This window comes from Aphelocoma coerulescens, chromosome 3 (genome assembly GCF_041296385.1).
Source record: "Aphelocoma coerulescens isolate FSJ_1873_10779 chromosome 3, UR_Acoe_1.0, whole genome shotgun sequence".
NCBI classification, from domain to species: domain Eukaryota; kingdom Metazoa; phylum Chordata; class Aves; order Passeriformes; family Corvidae; genus Aphelocoma; species Aphelocoma coerulescens.
The window spans coordinates 7476501-7496647 of NC_091016.1; the positions used below are offsets into that span (position 1 = coordinate 7476501).

Consider the following 20147-nt stretch of genomic DNA (forward strand, 5'->3'; position numbering starts at 1 on the left):
CTTCCTTCACTCATGGTGGTTTTTTGTCTTGTGATTTCAGAGTCCTAAATCCAGTCGAAATACCTTCGTGGGAGGGGAAAAAAATGAAAAAAAAAAAAAAAAAGAATGAGCAGAGAAATACCTGTTCTTCAAAAATCAGCTTTAAGCTGAATGACTGCACAACTACTTTATTATGGTAAGTCTCAAGGCAACAGGTGGCATGGCAAGAATTGCCGTGGGATCCATTTCAGGCAGTGTTTGTCCAAAATCTTTGCTTTGCATGTTCGTGTTTATTTTTTTTCTTCATCTTCTTAGCATTCCCCTTGGTGAGTGCCTTGTTCTTTTGGTTTTTCAGAGCATTTTAGGATGCCTACACAGCTTCATGGGCCATTTCCCAAGTAGAAGTGGTTTCTCCAGGGATGTTCTTGTCACTGCAGCAAGTTTAATATGAGCTGCCTGGCCCTCTGGGAACCGAGGCAGCAGGATACAGGAGGAGTAAGGCTGAAGGGTGAGTGATGTGGAGAATACTTGCAAACAGGGCAATGCAGTGGTGTCTTTGTCAAGAGTAGCTGTTGTTAAGAGTTTGGATCAATGAATGTACTCAGTAGCCACTATGAATCTTTTATAAGTGAGTCCTTCCAACTCCTTGGTAGGTTTGTAGGCTACTGTTTCACATATTCAGGGATCTGGGCTGTCCTGTCAGGTACGTCCCTTTCCCAGGGTGGTTCTCTTGTGTGGAGCTGTAAAACCATAATTATTACCAGCTCACCTGATAAGAGTTTTTGGGGTTATGCTCTGTCTCGCAGCAGGAACATGAAAAGAGGGATAATGATAAGAGTAGCATCTCAGCTTCCCACCACTGTAACACTGAGGCTGTCTCTCACAATTTCAATGTAATTATTTGCTAAAAAGGACAAATTCTGCTTTCCTGGTTTTGGTACCATTCCTGGGAAGAGCTGCTGCTCTCCACTGAATGAATGCCTGTGTTCAAATTTGCAGAGTATCCCATGTCCTCTATGGCACGTGTGCATCTTCCAGACATTATCCTGGAGGGGAGGTGAAAAATGTAACAGGTCTAGTCCGGAATGTAATTAAAGATTTATAAGTAGCCATGCATTTTTTATGCATATAAAGTAATAAGAGCTGTAGAGTTAAAGCAGAAATGTGACATTAAATGGTTGCTCTTGCCAGTTTTCCACAAAATATGATCAAAGCACCATTTCAGCAGCAGGGCTGCAAGACTGCATCCTCTAATAGGGAGACAATGATTTGATCAGGCTCCAGTTAAGGCCAGGAGCATCCTCTGCCTGAGGGTCTGTTCAGTTTCTTTTGCATAACATTAAAAGAAGCTCAGCTGGTCAGACCAAATGGCTAATCAAGAGATGTTTTGTAATACGTCCTTTCATTTCATTCCATAACCCACCACTTCAAAGCCAGGATTTAAAATAAATAAAAGAAAATAAAGGTGGTTGTGATCTAATTGGAAAGGAAGTGTTAACACAGGATGGATCTGTAACCCTCTGCTTGACAGAGAAGAAATCTTCTGCTCCTTCTCTTCCTATATATCTTCCAGTGTATTAATCTCTTTTCAGTGTTTTCTTTTTCCTGAGCATCCCACTTTCTCTTTTTGTAGTTAGCTGCCAGAGAGATGTATTTTCTCCTACCGACTGCATCAGAATTTCCTAAGGTTATGGGAACTGGTGCTTCTGGGGAATTATTGAATTCAAGTTATTTGGTCATACTTCTTCCTGCTTCTGCAAGCTCTGCAGGACAGCCAAGGCATATATCATTTCATTTTCTGGAACATTTAGGTCACTGATTTGTCTGCTAGCCTGGCAGTGTTTTATTTTCAGATTGTATACAAACGAGTGTAAAGTTTTGTGAGTATAATAAAGTCAGTGTGAAAAGAGACTAAGGTTCATCACAGGATTTCTTGCAAGTTAATTGTTGGAAGCACTGGCATGCAATCTGGCTTGCTTATCGAATTGATTTAAATGGTCAGAGCGAGAGAAAGTATTGCATATAACTTGTCTTAAGAAAAGTGTGGTTTAGAAATGTTACAAAAAAAAAAAAAAAAAGTAAATGCAAGCAGCTGGTATCTTGCTGTTTTGTGACCTGCCTTAAGTGCTCTGTGTGGGGAATCCTGTGGATGGGAAAGCTCTGGCATGTGCAGCTTTGCTGAAGGCCGCTTGATGCATCCCTTATGGTGCCTTCTGTGCCCTACAGGAAGTTTTGGTCCATCAGTTAGAATTTGGGGGACAAATATTGATTGGTTGGTGCCCCAAACACGCCAAGTATTTTCTAATTTTTCACTGAATTCTACTGTTCTATTCTTTGCCTTGGTGTATTCGGTGATATGTGTTTTGGAGTAGCTGCAGTATCAAAATTGTTAATTTTCTGCCACTCAGCACATGTGCTGCTATGCCCTCCAGCTTTTCCTCTTTGAAGCCCTGGCATCCTGCTTCACTCAAGTGTTTCCTGTGAGAGAACTGAGCCTGCCTGCGTGGTCCTGGCATGTTTCTATTTGGCCTGAGAAGCTGATCTTCACAATTATTGTCACCAATTCAAGCCCATCCAAGTATCTGGCTTTGAGAATATTTGAAATACTGCTGCCACTGTTTCAGAGACCCAGATGTACTAGCTTGAAACATTTATGCTATTAAAAGGGCTGTGAGAAATTTTGGATGAGGCTCATGTTGACTTTGCAGCCAAGATTTCACCCTTTCATTATAAGACTAGTTTTCAAACTTTTGATCAAACCATGGACTAACAGATTTATCTCTCCCACCCCTCAAAATCTAATTTGCAAATATAATCTTCAGCCTGAGACTTAGGCTGCAATTGCTGCTGATTGGAATAGTGTGAGGGAAAACGGGCTGAATGAGGCTGTATAATTCTTTATCTGGTATCATTAAATGAAATGCCAGCATTAGTTAAAATATCCACCAGATGCCACAGGTTTATACCTTAAGTGCATTATTCACTCCTTGTTCTTTGGTATTTCCCTGAGGGTGGAAAGGACTGCAGTTAGAGGAGAAGAAACAATGGTCTGATCAATCACAGACCTTTTGAATTGCAAATAAGAATCAGCAACCAGCTCACAAACCTCTGTGCTGGTCTGCTGAGCTTTCTGCAACCCCCTCGTGTCATTCTCCTATGACTCTTTACATAATGTACACGCTGAAATCTTTCTCACTGTTTTAGTTGTTGGGGGCTTTTTATATTGCCAGTAAGGTGCTTTTAGGCTTGTAGAGCCTCTTGAAACAGAGCCACTCTACTTTCCTGTCAGCACAGAGCCCATCGTGTGGGAGCCAGGGTGACAGGCCACTGACAGCAGCACCTTAACAGAGCACCTCTATGGTACCTGAGTACAAGCAGTTATTATCTTTTATAGTATGTGAAGAAATGAGTAGTGATCTGAGAAATGGTGTGCCGAGCTGCTGGTGTAGTCAAGTGGCTGGTGATTTTACAACTACCTTGTAAGAATGTGAATATTTTCTCCATCTACGGCAGACACCAGTGCGGCTCCACTGGGATCTCACTGCTTTAGAGCCATCGAGGCCTCTGTGACACAGCTGCCAGAAGGGACTGCCTCTGCTGCTGCAGAGAGATGCTGCTGGGAACATCTGCAGCTCCCCATGGTCTTCTCTTCCATTGCAGGGAATTCTCGGGTGTTCCAGGCACAGAACAACAAATAATGCCTTGATCCCCCAGGGTTTTCTCTTTGCCATCTGAGAAGATGTCTAAAAAGTTCCTGCCGTGCATTTGGAACAGGGGCTTGCAGGGAGCTGTGTGCATATTCCCCCTTTTGCCTTGCTCTCATGATCAGATTGAGACCAAATGCCTGCTTTAAAAATACACTCCAGAGAAACCAAAGCCATTGAAATCCTACCTGGATTCCTGGTGGAAATGTAGAGGACTGGGACAGTAGCAAAGCGACAGGATAACTCAAGCTTTTTCTTCTGTCTGTAAGCTGAAAAACGTGATGGAACATTGTGAGCAAGGCAAGCTTTGTTCAGTGGTGCTTTTTAGTTAGAGGTGTGCTGATGATGGTTTCAATTCTGTTGACATCTGGTTGTTGGAAAGGGCTAAAATGTTTTATTACCCTGGTCTCAGATAAGAGCATGTCTAAATAGGAAGTCATTTGAAAAAGAACTCTTCCCTGGCCTTTACATTTTGCTTAAAATGTTTGACAAAATTGGATTTTATTCTTGACTCAGGAATAGATAAAGAATATATTGAGAAAGCAGCAAGTTGTGTGTAAAGCAACTGGAGCTGCCTTGCTTAAGACTGTTTTTATTCAGGTGTCTGTTATAATAATTCACTTACACTGAAAATCCCTTATCAGATTTTCCTGGAGATCTCTGCTGTGTGCAAACATAAAGGAACTTGGAAGCCGCTAAGCTTTCTGAAATGTTAATGTAAACACGTTGCATATGTAGGACTAGTGAGCATTTTCCAAGCATTTATCAGGCTGTGACTAACTGATTCATTAGCTAAAAATCAACTGCTATTGGTTTTGGGCAAGCCTGTGCCACGTGGCTTTGGTTTGCAGGGGTGGTTTATCATGGCACTTCTACCCACTGCACAGAGGTATCTCCATCTGAACCAGGAGCTGCTGGGCAATAAGCACTTCTAAGGAGCAGTTTCCCTTGCTTATTAATTGGCAATTACTGTAGGAAAATACTCCATGATCTAGTGGCACCTCTGCCTCCATAATGCTGTCCCAGACTTCAAAGCCTGTGTGGATGAGGTCTGACATCTGGTGAGGGTGCAGGAGTACAAGCCAGGGCAGAATGTACCCACTGGTAATACGAACATCCGGATCCCTTCTCTCCTGCTTGGCTGGGTGAATAATCTGAGACTTAATTGCATTAATCTTTTGCCCAGTAGCACAGCAGATTGTGCCCAGAGAAGACTTCCACAGGCCTCGGGTTCTCAAGGAGTGTGGGCTTTATGTGGAAATAGCAACGATGCTGGTGCCAAGAGGCTTGTTTCAGGCTGGGCTAACTTGTTTTTCCCTTAGTTCATTTGCTGCTGAGTCTAGAAACAGGGATATTTGGGATGGGTTTGGGTAGTTTCAGCTTTGTCCCTCTTATCCATTTAGCTCAAATGTCAAACCATGCAGAAGTTCTTTGTTAGCAGAGGAAAAGCATCTGGTCATCCAGTGATGTCTTCACACTTACCTCCTTGCCAAGGAACGTAATCGGTCATCACAAGAAATCTGCACTGGCATGTTCTCACTCCCTCAGTTTACTTCAGTGTTGGGCTGAAGAAATCAAATTGTAATAAGCTACTAGAGAAGTTTTGTAACCTGGCAGTTAACAGTATTGCTCAATTAGACTACCTCGTGTCTTAACACATCATTTAGGTTATATCGATATCCAGATTTTTACTTTGAGTTGTATTTTAATGCTCCTTAACGCTCCTGTGTAAATACAGCTCTTAACTTATCACAATAAGATCCTACTGAAAGAGGACTGAAATTTCCTCATTAATATCCAATTTTGGAACAATACAGTGTAGTATTAACGTCACTTTTGGTCATGTACAGTTGTCAGGGCCCTGACATAACTGGACATAACAGCGTGACTTTTATAACCTTGTTATAAAAAGCAATTAGGGGCAACATCCAGCCCTGCAGTTACTCATTACGTGGAAATGTAAGGAGCTTCCAACAGTGAATTTAATTAGCAGGAAACACAGAGTACTCTGTGACCTGCAGTGCAGATAACACAGTTCCTGTCCAGCAATGTTGGTCCCTTGCTCTGAAAGGGCACCTAAACTGTTCTGGTGCCAGACCCATGCATAACTTAACAGGCTTCCAAGGGACTGGAGCTGGAAACTTCCAACCAGGAAGGCTGAATCAGGAAATGAAATGCTGGTAAATCCAATCTTGTACCAAGCAGCAGCACGGGCAGCTTTAAAATGCTGAGGAATAATCCAGGAGGAACTATGTGCTAATGCCAGCAGTAACTGGACATGTCTCAAGAATGTGTAGAACAGATTTTGGCAATCACAGCTGCCCTGCACAGAGTAATAAAATCAGTGGCTGCTTCCTATGTGTGAGTGCATGGGGTAAGGGGAGTTGTGATGTACAACTTTGTATGAAAAGGGGTCCTCAGGACTTGTGTTGGCCATGATGCAGGAATTCCTTATTTGATATTGAGGGGATGTGCCCTGCGGTATGTCCCTGCAGAACTTGATGGTGTTTGCCCTGCTCTGCAAGGGGCTGGGCAGCCACCCAGAGCACCCAGCTACCCTCCAGAGAAGGCCATGAAGATAATCAGAGGGCTGGAGCACGTCTCCTACAAAGACAGGTTGAGAGAGTTGGGGTTGTTCAGCCCAGAGAAAAGAAGGTCACTGTGGTCTTCAAGTACCTAAAAGGAGCTTCTAAAAAGGAGGGAGAGGGACTTCTTACAAGGGCACATGGTGTCCGGACAAGGAACAATGGCTTTAAGCTGACAGAGGGTATGTTTAGATTGTCTATTAGGAAGAAATTCTTCACTCAGAGGGAGATGAACCACTGGCACAGGTTGCCCAGAGAAGTCGTGGATGCCCCATTGCTGGAAGTGTTCAAGGCCAGGCTGGACAGGGCTTGGAGCAACCTGGTCTGCTGGAAGGTGTCCCTGCCCATGGCAGGGAGTTGGAATGAGATGCTCTTTAAGGTCCCTTCCAACCCAAACCAATCCATGATTCCTGTGGAAAAGCAATACCCACCATGAGAAGGGCTGCTCTCAGTTTTCTGCTTTCTCCCCTACTCTGTGCTATGTGTACTGAATACTTGCAGGGTTTCACAGTGCTGATGCAGTCAGGTTTTCTACCTTCAGATCTGATTATACCTGTTTTCCAACCTGACTGTGCCTAGTGCCAGACTTAAAGAGCCATTTCTGCTATGATAGCCTGTGGAGACACTCGCAGGGGGTTACTTGCAGGAGGCTAACTTGAATTTGACCTAGAGTAAGAGCAGAGATTTTTAAGATTGTTCTTGAGTGTGATCTAAAATCTTCAAGCTAGAGGTGCAGTAGCCAAAACTGAGCTATATGTGCCCAGAAACAAAAAGAACAGGGTTTAAAATAGTTTATTAATAAATTATTATTTAATAAGTACAAAGTGAGTCCCCAAATTTTCATCTAAGCTGACTTTCATCAACTACCAAGAATAACTACCTCTCAGAAATGTAATTAATCTCAATCACATCAGGATTTTCAGATTTTTAGGGCTTGGATCTATCTAGCAGCCTAAGCGCAAAGAAGCTGTGTTTGAGGTCATAGCCTGTTCTAGAGCACTTCAAATCTACCTGTTCCCTTCCATTGTTTTTATGCCACCTCAGGAATACAGAGCAATTAAAACCTTCTCAGCGCAGTGCTTAGCTCTGCACTGGAGCCAGCAAGTGCAAGGTGTGAGACAGCCTTGCAGGCTGCTCCAAGGTCTGAACTCGAAGCTTGGGAATGATAGATGAATACAAGGAGAAGGATACCAGCCGGGCTGTGCAAGATTTCCTTGTCCTGGTGTAGTAGCGTTGAGTCAGTAACTTCATTTCTTTGGCTTCACATCCACCTGTAAAGGGCCAGAGGCCTTCATCCACTGAGCGTGCCTGCGGTGACTATTGCTGTTTTGGAGCTCGGGGAGCACATGAGGGGGCCTGGCAGAGGAGAAATGGGCAGAAAGGCTTTTGTTGCTTGGTTTTGGTAGCACTTGGCTGGACTCCCCTGTCTCCCAGTGGCAGGAGGTGTTTGCAAATACATATGTGTATGAGTGCTGGGATAAGGTGTGTCCTGCAGCATATGGCATGTGCAGATGCACGCTGGCAGGTGTGAACTGTGTAACTATATTTGTGTGCTCTGTGCCTGGTTTGGGAAGAAGAAAGGCTGCTGAGAACTCTGGCTTAGGTACTCACTTTTCTTGTAATATATTAGTTTAATTTAAATTCACTTTACAGTCAGTGCACATGAGAATTATTTTGAAGGTTTAATTTGCTAGCTGCTGAAAGCAATAAGGTGGCTATCACGAGAGAAGAAATAGCTTGGCTGTTTGTTAATGCTCTTGGGCTGTACTGTAAGTACTCCAGGCAGCTGTAATGTAGAGAGGCAAATAAACCATTGTTGCTTTTAGAATGGCCTGTTTTATTGTATCAATAGTTTTCTGTTTCTAGATATTTACCTGTGAGGTACTTCCTGGGCCAGTTAGCTGGGGGAATCCATGTAGATTCTCAAAAACATTCAGAGGGAAAAGCTGTTTAACCACCTAGAAAACATAATGCTTGGTCTCTCATTAGTCACAAAAACTTCATTAAATTTATTATGTTTGGATTGGTGCTAATTTTTCTGGCCATTTCAGTCAGCAGAAGCTGCACTGAATTGCCTGTGCTTGTACTGGGAATTTTATTTCTTATGATGGCAGGATGTGATTTTATCTGCAACCATCTGGAGTAAGTTTATTTGTGTTACGTGGCTTGCATGTATTTATACTTCAGACTGAGATCCCTTAAATTGAATTCTCTGGATTTTTACATATCATATAAATGACATTTGCTTGCAACACAGTGGAGTGATTACAGTGAATACTAAAATGGCAACATTCTGCAGTAAAAAAAAATTACAATGTAAAATGAACATTCATTTACAACAGAGTGTAAATTTATACTATTTAATGAAATGCATTCACTGTGCAGTAAAATACTTCTTGTGCCTATTGAAATACAATTACAAAGCACTGAAACTTATAATATTTAAGAGACATTCTGTTTCACAGTAAAAATTGTGTCATGTTTGTTAAAATTATATTTGATAGAGTGAAATAAACATGGTCTGTGCATATGTTTATTTCTCTATATTGATAAAATTAAATAAATGCTATCATTGCATCAATCTGCTGTAGGACCAGAAGTCCTCTACCTGGGCTTATTCAGTATCGGTTGTGTTTCACCACTGTTTCCTTGTGGTTGAGAAGGTGCCATCCTCAGCAGGAGTATGAGGGAACATGGCTTGACAGGGACCACGACTGACCATGGAAATTTCTGGCACAGGTTTTGTGAGACAGACGGGGCCAGGACACATCGATGCATCTCTCAGCGAGAAAAGAGAGTCTGACCAAAGGTGGCTTTACAAGCCAAGTGGACCCCACGTGAACAGCCGTGCCCAAGTCCTCTCTAAGCTGTGACAGAGATCTCTGCACAGGCATTGTGCCAGTATCTGAATAGAACATATTTGTGGTACTTGGCAGTCAAACCCCCTTGCCCACAGGCTGGAGTGGTTTCAGGGAGGACTTGTTTCTTCCAGCTCTTGCAGAAATGGCTGCAGCAAGGAATGGTTGTGGCGACATTACAGCCAGGAGCTCTGCTATTCACAGAGGTGCTGCACATGATGGAAGCATAAAAAGAAAATGTAATTGTCTCAAGCCCATTCGCTGCCAGGAGAGAAGCCTGATGGCACAAACACATTTGCTCTCTCACAGCTCTGGTTTCTGCAGGCACAAACTGAGAAAATGTGTATATTTTTGGACAGATTCAAAAATGTTTTTAATAGTGTGTGCCTGGTAATTGCTTTGATTTATTAGGCCATAATTGTGCTAGGGAAATCGAGGGTTTCTGGATAGGCCTTTTTGGGGTTGTTCTGGACAGCCATCAGCCATGCTATTGTAAGCAGCTTTTCCTTTGTTTGCATGCATTCTTCCTTTGACAGCCCTCATGTCTCCTGTAAAGCTTAGGGAAAAACCTCCTGGAGAGATCCCGAGCCACCCAGCTCTGCTGGCACCACAGCTCCCTCACCCATCCCCTGCTGGGCTGGCTCTGGGGCCTCCCAGCAGGACCTACCCCGTTTTGGAGCTTCCTGCAACCCTCAGGCCACTCCAAATGTTTGCCAAACCTGCTCACTCATTGCCCCTCTGGGAGCACTGCTGGGGGGGGGGGGGGTGGGATTTATCATTATCTGGCCGTGGTAGGCACACATTCACTCATGTTGCTGGGGTGCAGATCTGCCCTCTGGAATCTCTGATGCCAGGTTAATATGTTTATTGCTGTACCAGTGTGACAATCCTCACCTTTCCTCAGACCCCAAAGAACAAACAGGCTCTCACTCCAACAGAAAAGATTAAAATGCCCCAAATTATGGTGCTGGGTGCCAAATAGTGCAAGGTGCCTTTTATCAGTGCAGATTCTGGCCTGCCTTCTCTTTGTAGCTAGTGTTAAATTGCTGGCTGAACATAACCACTTATCATGGTTTACATGCCCATTTCTAGTCCAGAAATGTAAGGAGACTTGACTCTCTTGGGCTAATAATGCTCTGTCCATTTCTGTCTCCAGCTCAGCTGAGGAAGCTGTTACATAAAATAAATGCTGTAAATATGAAGTTGGCCGTTCCCTCTCTTCTTTGCAAAGGTCATCAGCTCATTACATTACTGAAGAAAATGTTGAGACTTGATATTCTGAGATAACAAAATCTGATTTCCACTTGCCCTTTTTATTTCAAAAGAGGAAAACCTGCTATTTATTCCACCCAAAATATTGGTCCAAATTGAATGGGTGAGAGGTTCCAGAAGCGCCTGGGTTAACTTAAGGATTTTCTGCTATGGACTTTCTCCAAGCTGGCTGTCTGTGGCACAGCTTGCCAAGGCTTCCCCATGTAGTTTTTAGGCCCAGACACACAAAGATATTTGCTCTCTGCTTTCAGTTAATTTTCCATTTCACCTCAGTGCCCAGCTTTTTTCCTGAGTGGTTCTGGCACGTCTTTTCATTGCATACTCTCAATAATTCTGGCCCTAAGGCTCAGTGACATCCTTGGCTGTGTCCTTGCATAGGTATTGTAGCAAGGGATAAGTGGAGGACTCTGGGCAGGCAACTGGGATAGAGCTGATAGAACTGGGAAAGGAAGAGTCTGGGAGAAAGTGACAAAAAGTGGGGGAGCAAAGGAGTTGTGTCCAAGGAGGAGCAGGGCAAGGGAAGGGAAAGGATGGGCTGGGAAGAGACATAGGGTGCCAAAGGAGGGTGAGAGACCCTGAGAGGGCATGGGGTATCCAGGGAATTGAGAGCTGGAAGGAGGAGAGGAAAAATAAAAAAAATAAAATCCTGAAACTAAAACAGCTAATTTGAAGAAAGACAAATTTATGAGGAAAGGAGGAAGATGAAATGATGGAGAGGCTTTGCATGGATGTGGCATTTCCACCCTGACTGCAGCTGGCAGAAACAGGGTTGCAGGAGGGCAGGGGCATGGTGAGACCTGCTCACAGAACACCACAAGTAGAGCAGTGCCATTGCAGAGCCCCTCTCTGCTCTCCTCTGGCTCTGCCATCCCCTCCCTGCCCCCACCCTGCCTCCCAGCTAAATTTATTCTGCTCCTGGTACTGTTTCTGTGCTGAACAAACCATCTCTGTACAAATTAAGAGGACAAGATGTTCAGAAGTGGTAAATTCACACTTTTTTTTTTTGTTTTCCTAGCACATAAAAGAGAATTTAGATTGCTGGTGGGGAGGGCAACCAAACTCAGGGGGTGGGGAAAACTGCACAAAAAAGCATTTCAGTACTCAAAGAGCTGAGTGCAACATATCAAAGCAGCTTCTAAATGAATCTTTGCATTACCAAGGTGGATTGCAGCAGCACTGATGCTGACAATAAATGGTGAGTTCCTTCCCACAGAGGCCAGAGCAAACACATGCTTTGTCTTGGGCCAGGTCTCTTTTATATTAAGTGTCCTATTTCTGCAAATACAGATGAAAATTTCCTAGCAATATCTGACCACCGTGGCCTCAGTTTCTCTGGGTCAAGTGGAATTTGGCATCCTCTGTCCCCCTGTCAGTTTGGCTCCCTGTTACAGCAGGCTTTGTGGTGTGGGGTGCAATAGCTGCCAAAGAGGAGTGGCACAGAGGGTCAGCCTGGGCAAGCTGGCAGCAAGTCAGGGCCTGGGGGCTGCTCCTGAAACCAGGGACCCACTCAGTGCAGCGAGGAGCTGGTGCTCCTTCATGAGCAGTTCTGTGCAAATGAGGAGCAGAAGAAAATTGGTTCTCTAAGCTCTCCCCAGAGAAATGCCAAGGAGGACACATCTGGCTGTCTTCTACGAGGCACTCGCAGGGCCCCGATCTGCAAAATTATGCACGAGCCCAAATACGCAGATTGCAAAATCCTCTCAAGGCTGAAGTACCTGGTTTCCTAATTCCTCGAGCCAGAGGGACTCCTGCACCTAACTGCTTCTGTAAATTCTCACTTTAAGACCAGATTACTGCAGCTGTGCAGGGGTCTGCTACCCCCCTTCCCTGCTCTGTGGCTCGGTAAGGATTACATTTTTTTAGTGCAAAGATTAGCAATTCAAACAGAGGGAAAAGAAGCCTGAATATGCTACTCCCAATTGTTTGGTCTAATAAAAAAAAATTCTTTCCCCATATTTTTTCAAGGAAAAGTGGCTTTTCCAGAGGAAATGGCTGAGTTCTTTTAAGGGGGAGGAAAGGAAGGGAAAGCCGAAGCTGTTTACCATGTCAAATCCAGCAAGGTTCATTGAAGAAGGGCAAAAAAACTTGAAAGTTTCACATTAGGACTTAAATTCAGTTTTGTTTAAAGTGGAAGCACTGCCTTTTTTCCCCATTCCAAACACGTGCAAGAGCTGAACTTGCCCTGCCAGGGTGTTGTGCTCTTGACTTTCTTGCTGCTCTCCAGCGACAGCTTCACTTTTATCAAAAAAGGAGCTAAGAAGAATGGGGACCTGCTAGAAATCTGTAATTAGGATTTAAAGACCCCTCTCCTTCAGGTTTTTCCTTGCCAGTGCCAGGGTTTCTCCAAGGGAAGTGGTGTGCACTGATACTCTTCCTGTGATGAGCAAAATCTCTCCTGTCAATGCAGTAAGGGCAGAGATGAACTAGGTTGTCATAAATCCAGCCCAAGACTCTCTTTCAAAATAATTACACTTCAAGGGAATTTTAATCTCATGTTAACAAGGCCCCCTACAATCTTTGTGCTCTCAGTCATATTAGAAACTGATTTATAATTAATGACAATGGCAATGCCACTACCTTTCCATGAGAGAGATCTTCAGCTACCTCCTCAGAAGGAGTTGAAAAAAAAAAAAAAAGAGAGAAAAATATGAGAGAAAGGTTTAATAGCTGCTTTGCCATGTTAGTAGTAAGTGCCTCTCACTCAGAAGTACCTGGAAGCATGGAATAGATGAGCAAGAAAATCATCTTTGTACACTGAGCATTTAAATAACAGTAGAAAAAACCTTATTTGAGTAAAGCCAAGAATGTATTCCATGTGGCATAATATCCAATAACTGTATTTTGCCTCTAGAGAGATACTGAAGTAAATACTTTGACCAGGATTTGACAGTTTGCAGAGTTCATACTCAAGACAAAGGTGTTTGTGGGATGGATGTTCTTAAGAAGCCTGTTGGATATGAGTTTGTTTAACACAGAAATTTTTTTGTTGCTATTCCTGTTGACTTCTGCTCCTTTTATTTTCACTCCAAGATTTACTCAATAAATAGGTCCCTAATGTATCTACGTTCTTCAAAAGCATTAAAAAAAATCTGAGTCTGATTAATTAAAATCTCATTATCCATCATAATTGCAGTAGGTATGCCAAAATGCAAGATTTATTATTCAAGGAATTAATGCATTTCTAGAAGTCTTTGGGGTTCATATGAGAGTTGGAAATGAGCACTGTATAATAATTTGTTTCAGGAGAGCTAATTAAGTCAGCTCATTTATTCAGTTATCTAAGCCTGGTCTAATCCCGTATACCACTAAAACCTTTTGATGCTCCCAACTTCATTACTGATTTGAATTAATATGAGGACACAAACAGAAAATGTCCCTTCCATTTAGTAATGCATGGGAAGTGCCAGGCCTGAGGTCTGCAGGGTAAATCTGTAGCCTGCCCTTGCCTTCCAACCAAAGACACGGGCTCCTTTTCATAGCAAGTACCTCTGGTCCTGCCGGAGTCTCTCCGGATAACACCAGCTGAAGCTGCCTCTATTGCAGCCTGGCTTTGGACCCCAAGGGGCCTGGCGGGGAAGAAGGGGCTTCACAAGCAAGCTGTGATCATGACTGCTGTTACAGTTGGCATTTACTCTGCACAAAGAGTCTGTGTTGTGGGAAGAGAATGGTCCTTGCGGTCATCTTTATCCCTTTTTGCTTCTCTGCCTCATGCCAAACACTGGAGAGTACACACAGACAAAAGAGAGTCCACTTGTCAGTAAACAAAGGGTATTTATTTAAGATGAGGATTAATTCTGAGTTCTGACAGCTCTCTGTTTGAGAGTACTTACTGTGAGGGTGAGGAAAAGGCCGTGAGACCTGTTGTCTGCAGTCTCCTGGAGCAAAGCTTATTGGTTGCTTTTAAAGCAAAATATTTTTTAGAAAAACACTGCAACTAATTATTCTTACTCTCATGTACATGACTTTATTCCTTCCATCATAGCCCCACTCTATTTTCACGGAAAACAGGAAACCAGTCTCGATATGCACTGGTTGGAGTTGATACCTATGGGGAATTATAAGGTAGAGTTGGGTTGTGAGCTGTAAAACCTGCCTGCAGAGGCACCTGGCAGAACAAAGGAGCACATGGCGGCACACTGAGGCTGCTCTGCACCGGGCCCTGGGGGCAGGAGGTGCCACACGGCAGAGCCCTACCGAGAGGGGACTGCCGGGAGCTGACAGACGAGTGCCCAGCGAGTGATCACCCCATAAAGGACATTTGGAAAGTGTGTTGCTGATGTGGGAACACGAGAGAGGTCACGCCATGTAAGGAAATAGTGGGCCTTAGAAAAGTGTATAAAACCAACTCACTCCTTTGAATAAGCGATTCAGAATCCCGGCCGGTCTGGGTCCGAGATTGAATCGCCGACAATACCGTTGGGATATCAGAGTTGAATTTTCATGTGTAGTGGTTTGGTTCAAAATATACATTACTTACTTATCTTGCTTCTGTGAAATAAGAATTAGGAGAAAGCAAAGCAGGCACAAAACCTAAAAGAATACAAAGAAGTTTATTAACAGACCTAAAAGCAAGGAAAAAAATCAGACTAAACTTTCAGAACACTTCTCCTCCCCCCACCTTTCTCCCTTCTCCCACTGACAACATAAAAAGACAACCCTTGAGATTTTCAGTCAGTTTACCACCTCTCTAATAACCTTTTTCAGTTCACTTAGAGAGAGAGGTCTCTCTTGCTCATGCTATGGAGACATCTCCACAAGAAACAGTTCTCTCATGGTTTCAATGTCAGAGCGAGACAGCCGCTGAGGATGGTTCTCTGCTCGCATGCCAGAGTCCCTTCCCTCGTCTTGCAGCTTTCCCCACAACTGCTTTCGAGGGTCCAGTCTTGAGCTACTGGGGTACCATTTTAAGGTTGAGCTGTTCAGAAACAAAGGTTCTCTTCACCTATCTCTGGGAGCATCTTCATCTCTAGGAATAGAGGCCCTCCTCCTCCCCTGGGACCAAGGGTCCTCAGCACTTTCAGCTCTAGGAACAGAGGTCTTCTCCTTCCTTGGGAGCAAGGGTCCTCATCAAATTACAGCTAGTGTCATTTGCTTATTTCAGCACAAGTACTTTTGCTCACAAGTACAGTTTGAACGCTCCAGCGCCCGTGCTTTCATGAAATTACAATGGGTACTCTGATGTATCATAATCCATCACCACCATACGACAGAATTTCAGCTTCTAAGTTTGAAGCATCTCCTCTTTCTCCTCCCTCAGGGTTTCAGCTCTTCCTTTTTTACTGACTTTGGTGTCTTTATGGTGTTTTCTTCACGTGCCTTCACCTTTCCTCTGACTCGGGATAGGATTGATGTCTGCAGGCTTCATCTGTTCTGGAGGAATCTTACAGCACTATAGGGTTAATCTCACCTGGCCCTGCAGCTGGAGTTTGTCTCTCGCTGTTGGTCACATCTTTGTTGGGCAGCGGCCTCAGATGAATCTTCGGCTGCACTGGAGGGGGGATGGTGGGGAGCCGGGCCGCGCCGTCCGCATGGAGCAGGGATGTGGAGGGGGGAGCCATGGATGGAACAGGGCCGCGCCACGGCCGACCTGGCAGGGCCGAGCAAGGCCTGGCCTGGCCCAGCTGGGCCACCTGCAGGCCCCCCCCGCTACCTGTCTGAAAGCTGGAAGACCGGAGAGCTTTCCTGGGCTCTGTTCATTCTTAAATGTGGATCACAGAGGCGTTTCAAGCTTCTTAAGTGGCTTAAAAAGTTGCCAATATTGAACTAGCAAACTGATAGTTCTGTCAGGTCACAGAGGAAGCTGTAAGCACCTCTTTGCATGAGAATCACTTTCCGTGGCTGATGCCCTCTTTGCTAAAAACCCAAACTATACTAAACCATGGCAATGAGGAAACCTCTGGAGGCTTCAGTCCTTATGCAAACTGGCCATAACAGGCATTCATTTAATTTCTTTTCATAAAACCTTGCTATAAAACTAATTCTTGGGTCTGAAGCTCCTGGAGTACGTTGTATCCTTAAGGAGATCAAAGGGAGAACCAAGCAGCACTTCTGGATAATTTGCATGAATATATTGCATGAGGTAAAAGAGTTCTACAGGAATCTTCTGGTTTGCCAAGAAGGACTGAAGAAGTGTTTCAGTCCTTGTACTGCTGTAGTAAGGGAGTTATTTATTATTCAGCTGATGTAATAGCTCACTGGGTGTTCTGACTTAAAATTTGCTGGTTTGCATGGGAGTTTGCAGACCTGCTTTCTGCAGAACTGAAGTCATGGCTCCTTCAGAGAGATGAAGTGATGATGGCCTCTTAAAATTCTCAGCTTTTTTTTTTCTTGGCTGTGCACAAATACTTCATAAATTTTACATCCAGCTCATTTTTTGCAGCCCCAGATGCCATAGCTTTCAATTAAGTAGGGTTTGGATTTTCCCTTCCATTTGGTAAAGAATCTCCATTATTAGATGTTGACACCAATTGATTATCCCTCTTTATTGCGTCTTCTAAGAACACGGAGCCAATTAAATCCCACTGCCTTCCTAAGGGTGAACCAGCCCTGTAGACTCCTAATAGTCCCACCACAGCATGTTGTTCCTTTGTTACTAAGGCAGCAATTAACAAGTTTTTAATGGAACAAAAGCTCCCAGAGACAGGCACGGCATGATAATAGGAAGGTGTCTCCTTTTTGTCTTCTCAACATGGCAAGATCTTGTATAACCCTTCCTCCCTTGGGCTGAACAGCCCTGTCAAGGTGCTCAGTGTGGGATTTTTATTCCTGCAGCTCTCTGCTGCAGTGCATCTAAAAATAATGATATTTATACATGTTCAATTATTAAAGGGTTCTAAAACCTAAATCTGAACTGCAGTCCTGTTTAAAGCAAGAGGTGTTTTAATGTCAGTAAAAGGAAAAGATTATCTTTTCTTACCAAGATGATCTCTGTGGTGCCATTGAGTTCTGCACTGTCAGGTTTTTGCTGATGGAGTAATTGTTTTTTAAAGCGATTCTTTCACGTTTTAATGTCATGTTTATGCAAATTAAAACACAGCAGCCGAGAAGGAGACTTGTCATCTTTCCAAAATAATCTATAAGACTATTTTTTTAGATAAAAGTCTCAGTAGGGAAATAATTGCATCTGTGCATGAGATTAATAATAACTAAGTAATTTGCTATTGTTTTTCATTAGGAGAATTGGTTTTCAGCTGAGCTATTTAAAAATCCAAAAAGATGCCTCCTGAAATTCTGATGATTTTTAAGGTAGATGAGATGTTATTGGATATGGTATGGAATGCAAAACACATCTTTTCCCACAGTAAACTTCAGCCTGTCTGGGTTTTATTTTGTGCTCTGGTGCATGCTAGGTAATTTTAGATTGGAAGGAAGCAACACTGCTGCATCTGCATTACTGGGGAGCCTTAGTGTCCCAGTCTACTCCTAAATATCCTTTCTCCATGAGGAAAGGATGGGCTGGAAGAAAGTCTAGTGCAGGGGTCAGTTCTGCAAAGTGAAGGAGGAGCCCTGAGCTGGATCACCAAACTGCTCTGTTTAATCCATAATAGACAGTACAGTTGTCCTTTGTCTGTCTCCTTTGAAAATGAAAATTTTGGAAGATTCAATCTGTTTCCCACTCTGGCTGAGCAGTGCTGCCATGGTCTCTGGAGGCAGGAGTAAGAAGGAGAGGAACTAGCCTGTTTGGAGAAAATGGACATACTGATGGCCATTAAGTTTTGCAGTGGAAAGTAATGCTTCTGCCTAGGAAAGTGTTGGGTTTTCATTTTTCAGGATAAGGCATCACAGGAGGTGCTCGTGGGTGTTTGTGGTATAGCCCAGAATCTGCATCCTTTGGAAAAGCCTGTCACTGTGAAAGACCTGCACTAAAACTGGAAACCACGTCGAGTGTGACTAATTTAGCCTCTGCTGTGAACTTGGATCATCTTGGGAAGTTGTAAAGAGAATCTGTCCTGAGCTTTGAGAAAAGATTTCAAATTAAAGGTTTGTGTCAATGTGTGCTGAATTCATGGATCTCTGCTTATACCTGGATCTGGAAAGGTGCTGGCTTTGGTTGTCTGTGATTTACTTCTTAAGGAAATCCTGTAGGGAGTTGGTGCATTTCCTCAGTACTGGTGTACCCATCCTTTCTTTCTCATACACACATACACACACACACATAGATATAAAGCTAGAAATTAGTAATTGACTCTAAAGAATTTGGCAAAAACTTCAGCCTGGAAACTTCGGCAAAAGGTAGATTCAATATGGAAGCTTGTGACTTGAGAGTCACTTCTTATAGTTCATTAAAAATATAATGGGTGAGCTGGAATCTGTCAATGCAATTAGTGCAGGCTGGGGGGAAAGCAGGAGCTCATTTCTTTTGGATAGTAGCATTCTCTGTGATGCCCCCTTGTCTTTGTAAGCAACTGCTTCATCGGTATGTAGAAAAAAAAGTATGTAGGTTTTGCACTTCAGTACTGTCACTTCAGAATGATGCTTGAAATGCTTTAGCAATCATGTAGCTGCAGCAAACAAAGTGTTAGTACAGTGAGAGACTAGAAGAAAACACAAGGTATAATCACACCTTTGTAAAATAACTGATGATACGTCTTCATTGGGAACTCCAGCTCTATTATCTCCAAAACAGCACAGTACTACAGAATGAGAGAAGATCTGGAGATGTGAATTTTAAATGGAAATTTTCTGCTTGTCTTTAGCCTTAGTGATGGAAAAGTCACTTTGAAGCTGGAGCTGTGTCAGGGTGTGTGTAGGAATATGAGTAACGGAGAAGGTGCACTTCTGGCTGCCCTTGCTCATAAGGTTTAAGAGGGAGTCAATTATACTGGAGGACAACAAATTGAAATTGAGAGGAACTGTCTGCACCATTAACCAGTGTGACTCTCCAGGACTGCATATGCAAGTGCTGAGAAACTCTGAAGAGGAATAACCTCTTCCCTAGGTGAGCAGATTTACCTAGCAGCTTTGGTCCCTGTGTCATGGTTTGACACTGGCCCAATGCCAGGCACCCATGAGAGTCACTCCCTCACCCTCCCCTGCCACAGCTGGGCAGAGGAGAGAAAAAAAATATAATGAAGGGTTCATGTGTTAAGTACCGGGAGAACACACTCCAAGGGTGAAACGGGCTCAACTTAAAGGTACAAAGTGAGTGTATTACTAACAGAGACAGAGAAGAATAATGAGAAATAAAATAAGCCCTTAAAAACACCTTTTTCCCTCCAGCCCCTCCCTCCTTCCCCCCAACAGTGCGGGGAGACAGCACGTGGGGGTTTGGTCAGTTCATCACCCGAGGTTTTCTTCTGCTGCTCAGGGAGAGGAGTCCTTCCCCTCTGAGACCTGGGGTCCCTCCCACAGGAGACAGTTCTCTGTGAACTTCCCCGGCGTGGGCCCACTCTCACAAGCAGCAGTCACACCGCACCTGCTGCAACGTGAGTCCCTCCCACGGGCACACAGCCCTCCCAAAACTGCTGTGCCATGGGTCACTCTTCCACAGGGTGCAGTCCTCCAAGGACAGGCTGCTCCAGCCTGGGAGCAAGGGCCCTCTCTCTCCACCAGGTCTTCCACTGGAACACAGCCTCCTCCAGGCACCCACCTGCTCCAGCATGGGCACCTCCCCCACGGGCTGCAGGTGGATCTCTGCATCCCCCATGGATCCCCATGGGCTGTGGATGGATCTCTGCATCCCCCATGGATCCCCAGGGGCTGCGGGTGGATCTCTGCAACCCCGTGGAACCCCACGGGCTGCAGGTGGA

At 44.0% G+C, this 20147-nt stretch overlaps 1 long non-coding RNA gene across 2 annotated transcripts; it reads left to right on the top strand.

The window, feature by feature from the left end:
- The first annotated feature begins 43 nt into the window (after positions 1-43).
- Positions 44-10308, top strand: LOC138107125 (uncharacterized). 2 transcript variants are annotated; one of them, XR_011149244.1, is made up of 3 exons: positions 44-175; positions 335-487; positions 9008-10308. It is a non-coding gene; the product is annotated as an uncharacterized lncRNA (long non-coding RNA). The 2 variants fall into 2 exon arrangements; XR_011149243.1 differs by lacking the exon at positions 9008-10308 and adding an exon at positions 2412-3025.
- The last annotated feature ends 9839 nt before the right edge of the window (positions 10309-20147 follow it).